This window comes from Arachis ipaensis, chromosome B09, assembly GCF_000816755.2.
Source record: "Arachis ipaensis cultivar K30076 chromosome B09, Araip1.1, whole genome shotgun sequence".
NCBI classification, from domain to species: Eukaryota; Viridiplantae; Streptophyta; class Magnoliopsida; order Fabales; family Fabaceae; genus Arachis; species Arachis ipaensis.
In genome coordinates this window covers 19,093,518-19,107,395 of record NC_029793.2, presented here as the reverse complement: position 1 = coordinate 19,107,395, position 13,878 = coordinate 19,093,518, and positions in this window count along the sequence as shown.

Here is a 13,878-nt window from a genome sequence, read left to right as displayed (position 1 = left end):
AATCAATAGTCTCCTAAGATGAACTATGGATTAAAACTGAGACCAAAGATGTCTAATACAATAGTAAAAGGTCCTATTTATAATAAACTAGTCACTAGGGTTTACAGAAATAAGTAATTAATGCATAAATCCACTTCCGGGACCCACTTGGTGTGTACTTGGGCTGAGCTTTATCTTTCCACGTTCAGAGGCCATTTGTGGAGTTGAACGCCAGGTTTGGATCCATTTCTGGCGTTTAACTCTGGTTTTTGATCCATTTCTGGCGCTGAACTCCAGAATTAGGCAGAGAGCTGGCGTTGAACGCCAGTTTGCGTCGTCTATTCTTGGCCAAAGTATGGACTATTATATATTGCTGGAAAGAATTAGCAGAGCTCCTAACGCTAACTTAGGAGGTTTAGTTGCTCATAGCTTACAGAAAATAATGGTAGAAATGTGTCAGTGCTTCTCCCCTTTTGGGAGGCATGATCCTCAGGAGGAAGGAAGTTTCTTATTTATAATCAAAATACTATACCTAAAAGACGCTACTATTAATTAAAAATTACAAAAATGTGATAAACTAAGCTAAAGGGTGCGAAAACCCACTTTTGGACTCACTTGGTGAGTGTTTGGGTTGAGCTTGGGGGGAATTTACGTGCTTGGACTCCTCTTGGGGCGCTAAACGCCAGATTTGGTTCATTTTGGGCGTTCAACACCGAGCTTGCTCCTTTTGGGGCGTCGAACGCCGGGCAGGGAATGATTTGGGCGTTCAATGCCTGTTTTGGGCCTTCATTTCCAAAAAAAAGTATAAACTATTATATATTTCTAGAAAGCCCTGGAAGTTAGCTTTCCAACGCCATTAAGATCGCATCAATTGGATCTCTGTAGCTCCAGAAATGCTTGTTTGAATGCACGGAGGTCAAGAGTTGACAGCATCTACAGTCCTTTCTTTGCCTCTGAATCAGACTTTTCCATACCTTGCTAGATTCACCCAAAAATCACCTAAAATCATAGAAAAAACACAAAAAGTCAAAGTAGCATCCAAAAAGTGATTTTTTGTACTAAAACCTACTAAAACATAATAAAACTTAATCAAGTGTACTAAAAACACTAAGGAAACAATGCCAAAAAGCGTATAAAATATCCGCTTATCAGAATACCAAACTTAAACTATTGCTTGTCTCCAAGCAACTAAAAACAAGTAGGATTAAAAAGAAGAAAAAGATACAGTAAGTCTCAAAGTTTTTAATGAAGCTCAGTTCCAATTGATGAGTGGGGCTAGTAGCTCTTTACTTCTGAACAGTTTTGGCATCTCACTTTCCTTTGAATCTCAGAAGTATTGGCATCCCTTAGAATTAGAATCCAGATGATATTAGTGATTCTCTTAGTTTAGCTTTTCTTGATTCTTGAACACAGCTTCTTTTTTAGCCTGGCCGTGACCCTAAGCGTTTTGTTTTCCCGTATTACCACCGGATACATAAACGCCACAGACACTTAACTGGGAGATCCCTTGGATTCGACTTTAGCTTTGCTTAAAGTCCCAGACAGTGGTGTCCAAAGTTCTTAGGCACACTCTTTTGCTTTTGGGATCACGACTTTAACTGCTCAAGCTCAAGCTTTTCACTTGACACCTTCACACCACAAGCATTTAGTTAGGGGAAGCAGCTCATTCGAACTTTTTAGGCCAAGATTTTGTTTCTTACCCTCCTAACCATTGATGCTCAAAGCCTTGGATTCTTGCTCTTGTCTTTTGGTTTTTTCTTTTATTTTTTATTTTTTTTTTACTTTTTCTTTCTCTTTTTCTTTCCTTTTTCTTTTGGCTGCTTTTTCTTATTTCAAGAATCTTTTTTTTTTATTTTTCAGATCACCAATAATACTTTTCCTTCTTCATCATTCTTTCAAGAGCCAACATACTTAACTCCAACATAAAATATGAATTGTTAATTCATGCATTCAGAAAGTAAAAGCAAGGGCCACCACATCAAAATAGTTGGACTACTCTTATTATATAACTCGAGCTTATGTATCTCACTATTCTTTTGCAAAAAAAAATTTTTTAAGCATGGTGAGGGATACATAGAATATTTTATAGCTTAAGACAAAACAAAACTAAGAAAGGACAAAATACTAAACATGATCATGCACCAGAAATAGAAAACAGGAAATAAGATAAAGGAAGGGGTAATGAAACTTAACCACCTCAGTTATGGCGGCTGCTGATCTTCCATGAAGATGATTCACCTTCTTTTGCTGCTATTGATGATAACATAAACCCAGAGCTTACTCTGCAACACCAAACTTAAAAAGTTTGCTTGTCCCCAAGCAAAGAAGATATGGGAGGGAAGATTGGGTGGGAGGGGTTTTTGAAACTCGAAGTTCCTTTCCCCTGCCTGGGCGTTCAACGCCAGTTTGGGCGTTGAATGCCAGGTAGGGACCTGGCTGCTCCTGCTTGGGCGTTGAATGCCCAGCTCTTCCCTGTTCTTGCGTTCAATGCCAGAACGTACTCCTTGGTGGGCATTGAATGCCCAGTTCCCTCCATTACTGGCGTTCAATGCCAGTGCATGCTTCTTTATGGATGCCCAACTTCATCCTTGTCTGGCGTTCAACGCTAGTAAGGGGCTCTCCCCAGGGTGTTCTTTTCCATCTTCAAATGTCTCTATCTCTGTTCTAAGTACTGCACATGATCACAACCATTAAAAAGCAAGGGAAAAATCTGAAAATAAACTAAAATAAACTCAAGTGAAAATAGACAGAAGAAATAAGAATAAAAGTACTCTACTCATGGTTGGATTACCTCCCAACAAGCGCTTCTTTAATGTCATTAGCTTGACACTTGATTGTTTACTTTCTTCCTCTTCTTCTAATTGGTTAACAGAAATGACTCCAAGGGGAAAGAGGAGAGGATTAGTGCTCTTGGATTTGAATTCCTCATAACAAGCTTTCTTTTATTGTTATCAGCTTGATTCTCCTTGCTTATTAGGGTAGGGGTTGTATTGTTTCTCCATCCCATATGCATCTTCCTCTTGGAACCTTCCTCCTTGGTGGGTGGTAACTGCCTCAACACCAAACTTAGGTTTGATATCTGGGGAAACTGTATGAGTTTTCACCAAGGGAGGAGGCTTCGGTATTGTACTCTGCATGGAAGTACCTCCTTTGTCATGGGGTAGTGGAGGATTAAGGACCTTGATAATCATGTAATCCTTCTGTAACCTCAGCACCAATTCGCCTTTCTCAACATCAGAGAGGTTTCTTCCAGTAGAGAGAGACCATTGCTCCAAAACCTCAGTAAAAGAAATATTGATTTGCAACTTCTTAAAGCCTTCCAAGGACTGTGAGCAGTGCTCGTCCTTGGTCTCCTTTTGGGGCTTTTAAAGGTGTGGTACTTCAGGCTTTCTTCCCATAAGAGGGATGTGTAACAGTGTGCTTCCAACCTCTTCTTGAGGCTCTTCTTCATTTAGTTCCTCAATAGTGTATACCCCCTTAGGCTCAGCGTCCTTGGTACTAATGAGGGCCTGACACTCTTCTCTTAGATTCACTTCTGTGTCTCTGGGAAGAGTGTTAGGGGGTCTCTAAAATTTCTGAGAAAGATTCCTCTGAATGACTGCACTGTACTCCTTAGTAAGCACCACTGTCTCTACTTCCCTCCAATCCCTCTTGTTATTTAGTATTTCTTTCATGAACTTAGCATATGAAGGCATTTGTTCAAGAGCCTCTGCAAAGGAATTTTGATTTCCAGCTTCTTGAAAGCTTCTAAGAATTTGGCAAATTGCCTATCCTTTTCTGCTTTCTAGAGTCTTTGAGGGTATGGTGACTTGGCCTTGTACTCAAGGGCCATGAGTTGTGCAGGGTGAGTGTCTATAGTACCTATAGAATGGCTACCAGCTTGCTTAGGAGAGGTGTTCTCAGCACTTACACGTGTCTGGCCTCCCTTGGACTGGCGTTCAATGCCTGGGCTGCCCCATTCTGGGCGTTGGACGCCCTGGCTGCCCCCTTCTAGGCGTTCAGCACTCTCATGAGTGCCTTGAACTATAGCTTGTTCATCTTCTCCCAGCTCTTCTCCCTGCCTCATACTGTTCTGAGGCTGGGTGTTCAGGGTACTCCTTAATTGAAGAGCTTGGCACTCTTATCTTATTTGTTCAGACAAGTGTTGTTTAGCCTGGTTCAATCGTGCTTCCATATTCTTGCTGGAGGCTCGGGTCTCCTGTACTTCTTCTTGCAAACTCAGCAACTGCTATGTGAGGCAGTGTAGTTGCTGGGTTAATGACTCACTTTGCTTAAGAGGGTCTGATTCAGTGGATACTGTATTAACCTCTCCCTTCATTGGAGTCTCATTAGATGAATACAAATGCTGATTGCTGGCAACTATCTCAATGAGCTCATGAGCTTCCTCAATTGTCTTTCTCATGTGGATTGAACCACTTGCACAATAATCTAAGGACATCTTAGTCATATCTGTGAGTCCGTAATAGAGAATATCTAGCTTTACCCATTCTAAAAATATTTCAATGGGACATCTTCTCAGCATCATCTTTTATCTCACCCAAGCATCATGAAGAGACTCATTCTCTTCCTGTCTGAAGCCTTGAATGTCCAATCTTAACTGGGTTAGCTTCTTTGGGGAAAAATAGTGGTTCAAAAACTTGTCCATCAGCTTATTCTATGTTTTCAAGCTTGATTTGGGTTGATTATCCAACCACCTCTTTGCTTGGCCTTTTATAGCAAATGGAAAGAGTAGCAGCCTGTAGACATCCTGGTCTACTCTGCTAGTTCTTACTGTGTCAGCTATCTGCAAGAACTCAGCAAGAAATTTTGTGGGTTCTTCTTGTGGAAGTCCCTGAAACTAGCAGTTTTACTGCACTAGAGTGATTAGCTGTAGGTTGAGCTCAAAATGAGATACTCCAATAGGAGGTATACTGATGCTGCTTCCATAGAAGTCAGGAATGGGGGCTGTATAAGACCCGCAAGTTTTTCTGGGTTGTGCATTCCCAATTAGATCCATAATGATTTCAATGTTCCTGCAAAAACAAGAGACAATAAAAACTGAAAGTCTCTATGTCAAGGTTTAGAGAACTCCCAGTGAGGTATCCCAAAGAAACAAGAAAAGAATTTTTTTTTTAAAAAAAAAAGTTTTGAAATTGAAAAGAAAAGAGAGAGAAGGAATTAGAAATTTTCGAAAAAAAGGATGAGAGAGAAAGTAGTTAAATGGTTTTGAAAAAGAGGAAAGAGAAAGAAAAATAAAAGAAAGAATAAGATAACACAAATAACTAAATAACTAACAAGATTTGAAAATAAAATAAAAATTTTGATTTTGAAAATTTGAAATTTAAAAAATGGGAAAGTCAAAAGAAGATCTTGAAAATTAAAATTAGAAAGAAAAAATCAAACACAGATTAGGAAAGATAAGATTTGAAAAGATTTGATTTTTAAAATTTGAAAATTGAATTTTGAAATCTTGAAGTTTGAAAATTGAACTTAAATTAAGGTAAGATAAGAATTTGAAATTTGAATTTTAAAATTTGAATTTAAAATAAGATAAGATAAAATTTTGAATTTTAAAAAAAAGATAAGACAAATATTTGAAAAGATAACAAGAAAGTTTAAATTTTGAATTTTGAATTTTCAAATTTTGAAAAATTAAAAAGACAAACTCTAAAAGACACCAAACTTAAAAATCTAGAAATCAATTGACTAGGATTTCAAAAGTTTGGAAAGAAAAATACAAAAGGACACCAAACTTAAAAATTTTAAGATCAAACAAAAGAAAATAACAACAGTTTGAATACTATGAAGAACACTCAAGGAAAATTTTCAAAAAACTAAAGGAAAGAAAAACCAAGAAACACCAAAAAGACACCAAACTTAAAGATTTTGAAATCAAACAAGAAAAATTATCAAGAAAATTGCGAACATCAAGAAAGAAAACAAGAACAATTTCGAACATTCAAAGAAAAAGATGAACACAAAAAAGGGTACCAGACTTAAAAACTGACACAAGACTCAAACAAAAGATAAAGATTACTAAAGAAAAGAAAATGTTTTGAAAAGTTTTTGAAGAAGAAAACAAGAAACACAATTAAAAGAGCAAATAAACCATAAAAAGTACATAATTTAAGGAAAAAGATAGTCCAGTAGTTTCTCAATCTCGAACAAACCCTGACAACGGCGCCAAAAAATTGGTGCGCAAAATTGAACTCTGCACAACTGAACCAGCAAGCGCACCGGGTCGTTTAAGTAATACCTCAGCTGAGTGAGGGTCGAATCCCACGAAGATTCTCGGATTGAGCAAGCAATGGCTATCTTGTAAATCTTAGTCAGTCGATTAAAAAAGATGGTTGTTTGTTTGAAAGCATAAACGAAATAGTAAAGAATGAAATACCAGATTGATGCGAAAACAGTGATAAGGATTCAGTTAAGGCTTCGGAGATGTTTTTTCTTTCTGGATTAACTTTTCTTACTGTCTACTTCAATAACGAATGATTCATTCAATGGCAGCCATAAGTGACTCACTCATGTCCTCTCATCAAGTTAATCTCTTCTAAACCACAACAGTTCACCATATCCGAGTAACTCATGTCCTCTCATCAAGTTGACTCGTGGCTTCTCACTGTAGCCGAAGATGAAGCTCTAAGCAATCTACTCCCCTTCGCGATCCTACTCAAAATGCCACAGACAAGGTCGGATCTTCCGGATCAGAGAGTGCTGCTTTTCTGACTCTAGCCTTAGCACCACAGAGACCTCAGTAACCCACGGTCAACGGAATTTCATGTCACATATCCAAAGTTGCCCAGGCACTCTCTTGGAATCCGCAATGCATTCTCTAGCTTTAGTTTAATGCTATACGGGTCAGAACTCGCACGGAACCCATGTAGAAGAAGGATGAATGTCACGGTTCTCCCCCAATTCATTAAGATTGAAGAATGAGAACGCATAAGAGAATATAATCAGACATATTAAAATAGAAACAGTAATATTATTAATCCATGAGAATTAGCAGAGCTCCTAACGCTAACTTAGGAGGTTTAGTTGCTCATAGCTTACAGAAAATAATGGTAGAAATGTGTCAGTGCTTCTCCCCTCCTGGGAGGCATGATCCTCAGGAGGAAGGAAGTTTCTTATTTATAATCAAAATACTATACCTAAAAGACGCTACTATTAATTAAAAATTACAAAAATGTGATAAACTAAGCTAAAGGGTGCGAAAACCCACTTTTGGGCTCACTTGGTGAGTGTTTGGGTTGAGCTTGGGGGGAATTTACGTGCTTGGACTCCTCTTGGGGCGCTAAACGCCAGATTTGGTTCATTTTGGGCGTTCAACACCGAGCTTGCTCCTTTTGGGGCGTCGAACGCCGGGCAGGGAATGATTTAGGCGTTCAATGCCTGTTTTGGGCCTTCATTTCCAAAAAAAAGTATAAACTATTATATATTTCTAGAAAGCCCTGAAAGTTAGCTTTCCAACGCCATTAAGATCGCATCAATTGGATCTCTGTAACTCCAGAAATGTTTGTTTGAATGCACGGAGGTCAAGAGTTGACAGCATCTACAGTCCTTTCTTTGCCTCTGAATCAGACTTTTCCATACCTTGCTAGATTCACCCAAAAATCACCTAAAATCATAGAAAAAACACACAAAGTCAAAGTAGCATCCAAAAAGTGATTTTTTTGTGCTAAAACATAATAAAACTTAATCAAGTGTACTAAAAATACTAAGGAAACAATGCCAAAAAGCGTATAAAATATCCGCTCATCAGTTGTCAAAATAATAAAAATTTGTATTCAGCTAAACAGCTGTATCGACTAAAGAAACATGTTTCAGATGACACAATCATTTATGCCAAACAACCACTATTAAAATAGTGGAGGAAGGTTTTTAACAAAATATAAAAGTTGTTCAAACAACAACGAGAGCAAAATAGAAATTGTTTAAAACTAATCATTATAAAAGTTAACTTGTTCATAAAAGACCCACAGGTCGGGCCATTCAAGCTTGAAAATCAAAAGAAATTACAAAGGGTGGAGCTGCTCTCCAGTAATAACATCTTTAGTTCGAGCGGAAGAGGTCGGAGCATATTCAGAAACCGATATTGCAGGGATCGGGAGAGTTGTAGAAGGAAGAGGCTCACCATCTAACTGAGGGTCAGGAATTTGAGAAGTTTGCCTGAGTTGCGCCCCCAAAGTTTTTGGATCAGGCATAGGAGTATCCTCTTCATCCTCCAGGGCAGGTACAATCTTTCCGTCCACCACTATATTGTCCGGGCTGATGAGGGAGAGGTTTGCCTCGGGAGCAACAACTCAGAACTGAGCCTTCAGATTTGCAACCATCTCGTCCATACCTTCGGCTACAATCTCTTCAAGCTTCGTGTATCTGTCTTGGAATTTAGTGACCTCGTCCACCAAATCGAATTTTTCCCCAAAGAACCTGGTGTAACTCTCCTCAGCTTTCTTCTTCAACCCCTCTGACATAGCCAAAGCGGCCTCTATCTGTTTGACTTTAGCTTGAGCTTCGCTGAGTTCAGAGAGCAAAGACTCTCTCTTTCTTCTTCTAACTCCTTCTTAGACTCCCTTAAGGAGGCCACCTCAGCATGTGAGGCAGTCAAGGAGCTCTGAGTAGCACTACGGAGAGTCTTCTCCAACTCCCTGGCTAATGCTATGCATATTCTAGCTGTTTGGACTCTGCCTCGAGCAAGGAGCTGAAGGTGGCTCTTAATGGCAACATCATCCATGCTAATAAAGCTGTGTGGAAGGATTTGCTTTTCACTCCAAACAAGGGCATCAAAACCTTGCTCATATATACTCCCTGAATCTGAAAACTTAATTTTTTGGGATTTGGTTCCGTAATAGAAGGTAGAGGTCGGGCTGTTGGCTGGGCCTAGCTAGAAGGAGGAGGAATCAGTTGAGGAGCTGGGTCGGAAGTAACTGTTAAAGAGGCGGAGGCGACCAAGTCCGACTTTGAGGGCGAGAAGAGGTCAGCAGATCCACCAGCCTCTTTTTGTTGTATGCTGCATCTAACAAGGTTCTTCGTAGCAGTTCGGAATATCTTCATTGCATCCGATTTAGGAGCCATTCTTTCTGCAACACCAAAGTTGGGACACATTAGTCATCGGTACAATTTTTACAAAACACGATCTATAAAAGGAAGAGAAAAAATACCTAGCTCGGATTCCCTAAATATCTTTTAGTACTCTTGGAACACCCCGACCACACCCTCCGCAATCTCGTCTAAGTCATCCAAGTTATACTTGACTATCACCAAATTTTCTTCCCAATACAAAGGGAAAAAGGGGCTTATCCTCATCACTCAGGAAAAAAGGTCGGACACCTTCCACAGCTCGGATCTTAAAGAAATAATTCTTATAGTTGTGGAAGGACTCATCAAAAATAGCAAAGACTTTTCTTCCCTGGACAGCTCAGAAGGATACCCATCCCTATTTTTTGGAACTAAAAGGCTTGGTAAGGACAAAAATGTAGAAGAACACCTTAACAGAAGGCCGGACATCAAGCACCCAACAAAGAAGCTGATATATCTTCAAGAAATACCAAGAATTAGGATGCAGTTGGGTTGGGACAACATTACAGGTTTTGAGGACCTCAATCTTGAAGTCAGAGAAAGGAAAGGAAACTTCTAATTTCGTAAAGAAGCAATGATACACATATACAAAATGACGTTCCAACCTATTAAGTCGGAAAAAGCAGACCCTCTCCTCAGGGTCAGCAATCACAATTTATAATTCCTCTCATCCTCACGACTCACACATAACCTATGATGTCTACAAAAGGCTTCACCATATTCATTATCAATAACAGGTACAGGAGTAAGAACAAATAAATCTACCCAAGTCAAGTCAGACGAAACCTTAGAAGACATGCTGTGAACTACTGAATGAGACATAAAAAACTACACATACAATGCAACAAATAAAGAAATTGTCACAACGAGAAGTCGGGTAAAAGCATAATAAGTCGGATCGGTGTCAACAAACATCAACATTTACAATTTTTTAGATTTTTTCATACACACACTACCATCACATTGCGAGATACAGAAATGGTACCATCTTCAAATACATGAAGTGGCACCATTTGGGTGCAACATAACAAGAAAATCCTTCTTGGTTCAATAGCGACGACAAAGCCCAAGAAAAAATATTACAATTTCAAAATCGGCAAGCGTTCGTAACAAACACAGAAGCATCGATAAAAGGGGACACTACCTAGAACACTGAAACACAGAAGCATCGATAAAAGGGGAGACTACCTAGAATACTGAAAACAACAAAAAGGGGATAAAGAACCAACCTTGAAGGAGCGTGAAACGAAGTAAAGGGCACTTCAAATTGCAAAATACAAACAATCCTCTCCAAAAGTGCGAACGAAATCTTCTAAGCTTCAAGATGAAGAAATCTTGAATACTGGAACAAATGCACGAAGAGAAATTGAAAGGATTGAAGGAAAAAAGGGTGCAAACATTTCAGAAGCGAAAAAGGAAAGAAAGAAGAAAAATGAAGTATTTATAAGACACTAGGAGCAAAAGTGTCATTTCTCATTCCTCATTAAAAGCGTGCACTGTTATCCATGTAACTTAAGAAAGAACATGCGGGACGTTACGAAAAGACGTGACGTTTCAAAAAACACATCGAGCGTCCGACTTGCCTCAAAAAGGCAGACTACCTGATGTAAAGGGACAAATCCATCAATGCTTGAGTCCGACATCATAGAAGCTCGGATTCAAGTAGGAGCACTGTTCATACTTTGGTACAGAAACACTAAGTCAGGCCCAAAAAGAAGAAAAATCCACCCGGAATGAGGGCTTCTTCTATTCCTACCCGACCTTATAGAGGTCGGGCACGGCGACAGCAGTTCAAGTCTTACTTATCTGAGTCAACAACTATCTCCTAAGATATCTCTCACTTATCTAGAAGGGAGAATCTCAACAATTTTCATAGAAAAAGGGTACGGTTATCCACCACTAAAGATGGAACTACTCTAGAAGGTGGTTCAATAATTTACTGTAAATACACTGATACTTTCAGGTACATTTAAGACCCAATCTACTAAAAACTTACTTAAACCCCTTACTAACATAGGCATCGGAGTCTCTTATTGCAGGTACCACCCCCACCTCCTCACGAGAAACTCGGACGGCGGCATCTCGACTCCAATACAAATTGGACGCTGCCTCAGAAGGAGTCTAGACCTCACGTTCAGAGCCAAATACAACTCAATTTCAGGTAACCGTCGAAACAATACGTTAAATGAGTTAAATATATTCATAAATTTTTTTTTAAATATATTTCGAATATAAATACAAAAAAATAAATATCTTTCATACATCCCACTGATACTTATACTAATTGATTCCCTAACTCCGAAAGAACTTCTATAGTGGCAAAAAATTTCGAATAAGGTAATTTAATTAATTTGCATTTTTTAAGAAAAGGTAGTGACTAGTTTGGATTTTTCTAGGAAGAACCAACTCAGAAGTTAAAATATAGAAACTTCTAACAAAAGGTTTCAACGATTTTTTTGAAAGTTACCAAGACGCGGTTACATAAAGTTGAAAAACTATTTTATCCTATTCTATCATATTATCTTCTATTTAAGTAGTCTAATAGAATTTTTTATTTTAAAAGAACTCTTTGTTTGTTGTAGTATCCTTTTAGATGAAGTAAGTTTGACATTAGCAACACTCTTGAGAAAGTACCAACTCAAAAATCTAGATAATTCTTGAAGTAAGGGTCCCAACATTTTTTAAATAATTATCATTTAGTACATTTTGAAAGTCAATCTTTCATCCTTACTCTATTATTTTTCTTATAGGGAAGGAGGATGAGACAAGATATAGGATATGAATTGATTCTCCTTTATCAAAATTATTCTGATGAATGCATGCTCCATGATGTTCATTTCCATTTCATTTAATTTCTTTTCAGTTTTGTGGAACTTAACCATTGTATGATTGATCCTCTCACAAGTTATCAAACTTTCGAGTTAACGCATAGAATTTTTTAAATTTATATTTTTAGGTAGTAGAATCAAGATTTTAAACTCTTTTTTAGTTGACTTAACTGAATTCGGGTAGATTCAAACAAACTCGCGAATTTACTCGAGTTTGTGAGTTTAATTTCTATCCTATTTTAAACCAAAATTGCGTCATTGGACTTGAAAGAAAAGAAACTCGTTGTTAGCCGTCTATTGTTCCTGGTCTTTGATGAATGGGTTGTTGACGGTTTAGAATTTCACAAATGAATTTTTGTTGCAAGTATAGTTTTTAAACTAACAAACAATCTTTTCATACAAAAATTTGTTTGTCACAAGTAACAAACTCCTAAAATTAATAACCGAAGTATTCAAATTTCGGGTCATTCTCTTTAGAAATTGCAATAAAGTGTTCTTGTTATTGGTTATGAAGTATCTTTGGGGTTTTTAAGATAAGAAACAAGAAAAGTAAATGACAATAGAAATAAATTAACAACTAACAAAGCTCTTGGTAAGGTATGAGAACTAGAAGTCCTATCCTCATTATCCCCCTCAATTGTGACAACAATTATCCATTGCTCCCACTTAGTTAACCTCTAACTATGAAGGAAAGTCAAGTGGATGAATTAACTTGATTCCACAAGTCCTAGCCTAATCATGATGAAAGATTAGCTTTAGTGGCATTCAAGTTAATTAGCAACTTCTAATTATCAATCAACAAAGGAGTTTGATAACTCAAGAGTCACCAATTACTCTACTTAGGCCAAGAGGAGAAAAACCTACTCTATAATCCAACCAAGCATTTTGTCAAACACTTGGAAGGTATAAAAGCAAAGCAAGATAGAAATTGCAAGAAAAGTAAATCTACACTACTCAATTGCAAGGAATTAACAACAACAATTCAAATCAACCATAAAGGAACATGAATCATAAATTGCATTAAAAGAGAAATAGAAGAAACAAAAGTGCATCAACATAAAAGTAAAGAATTATAAGAATGAAATACTAAACTAGAAAGAGGAAAGGTAGAGGAACAAGAATTGATAAAGGAAAGGTAAATCAAAACATGAAATTAACCTAGATCTAAGAAATTCTAACTTAACCTAATCCTAATTCTAGAGAGAAGAGAGAGCTTCTCTCTCTAGAAACTACCTCTAACTAAAACTAGAAACTAAAAATGAGTAAAAGATGTGAACCCCTTCAATCCTTGGTCCTTTTAACCTTTTCCCGCCAAAATTCAGCTCCAAACTGGGCCAAGGGCACTTCTGAATTCGCCAGGCACGATTTCACTTAAAAATCACGTGCCAACACCGACGCGTACACGTACAACACGCATGCGCGTCCCTGGAGTTTTACGATCCACGCGTGCGCGTCCATTGCGCGTGGGCGTGGATGAGTGCTTCCCAAATCTTTGGCTTTCCATGATTTCTCCACTTTGCATGCTTTCCTCTTCATTCCTTTGATCCATTCCTAGCCTTTTCAACCTGAAATCACTCAACAAACACATCAAGGCATCTAGTGGAATCAAAAGTGAATTAAATTAGCAATTAAGGGCCTAAAAAGCATGTTTTCACACTTAAGCACAAATTAGGAGACAACCAACAAACTATGCTATTTTATTGAATAAATGTGGGTAAAAAGTCATAAAATTCCCTAAATTAAGTACAAGATAAAGCCTAAAAATGGGGTTTATCAGTCTTCGTTGATCTCTTTGGTGTTTCTATGCCATCTCCTTTCGTCTTTCATACCTTTGGTTTGCTTCAACCTTTTGATAGGAAAAGGATTCTGGATGTGATTTTGACAGGTTGGAAACCAAAATTCTAAAGTCACTATTTATATTTGAGTGCCTCATCTATTAAACCTTAAATCCTAAATAAAATAGTATTTCTAGTTTTGAATTAATAGTCAAAATTGTCCCTGAAAGATAACT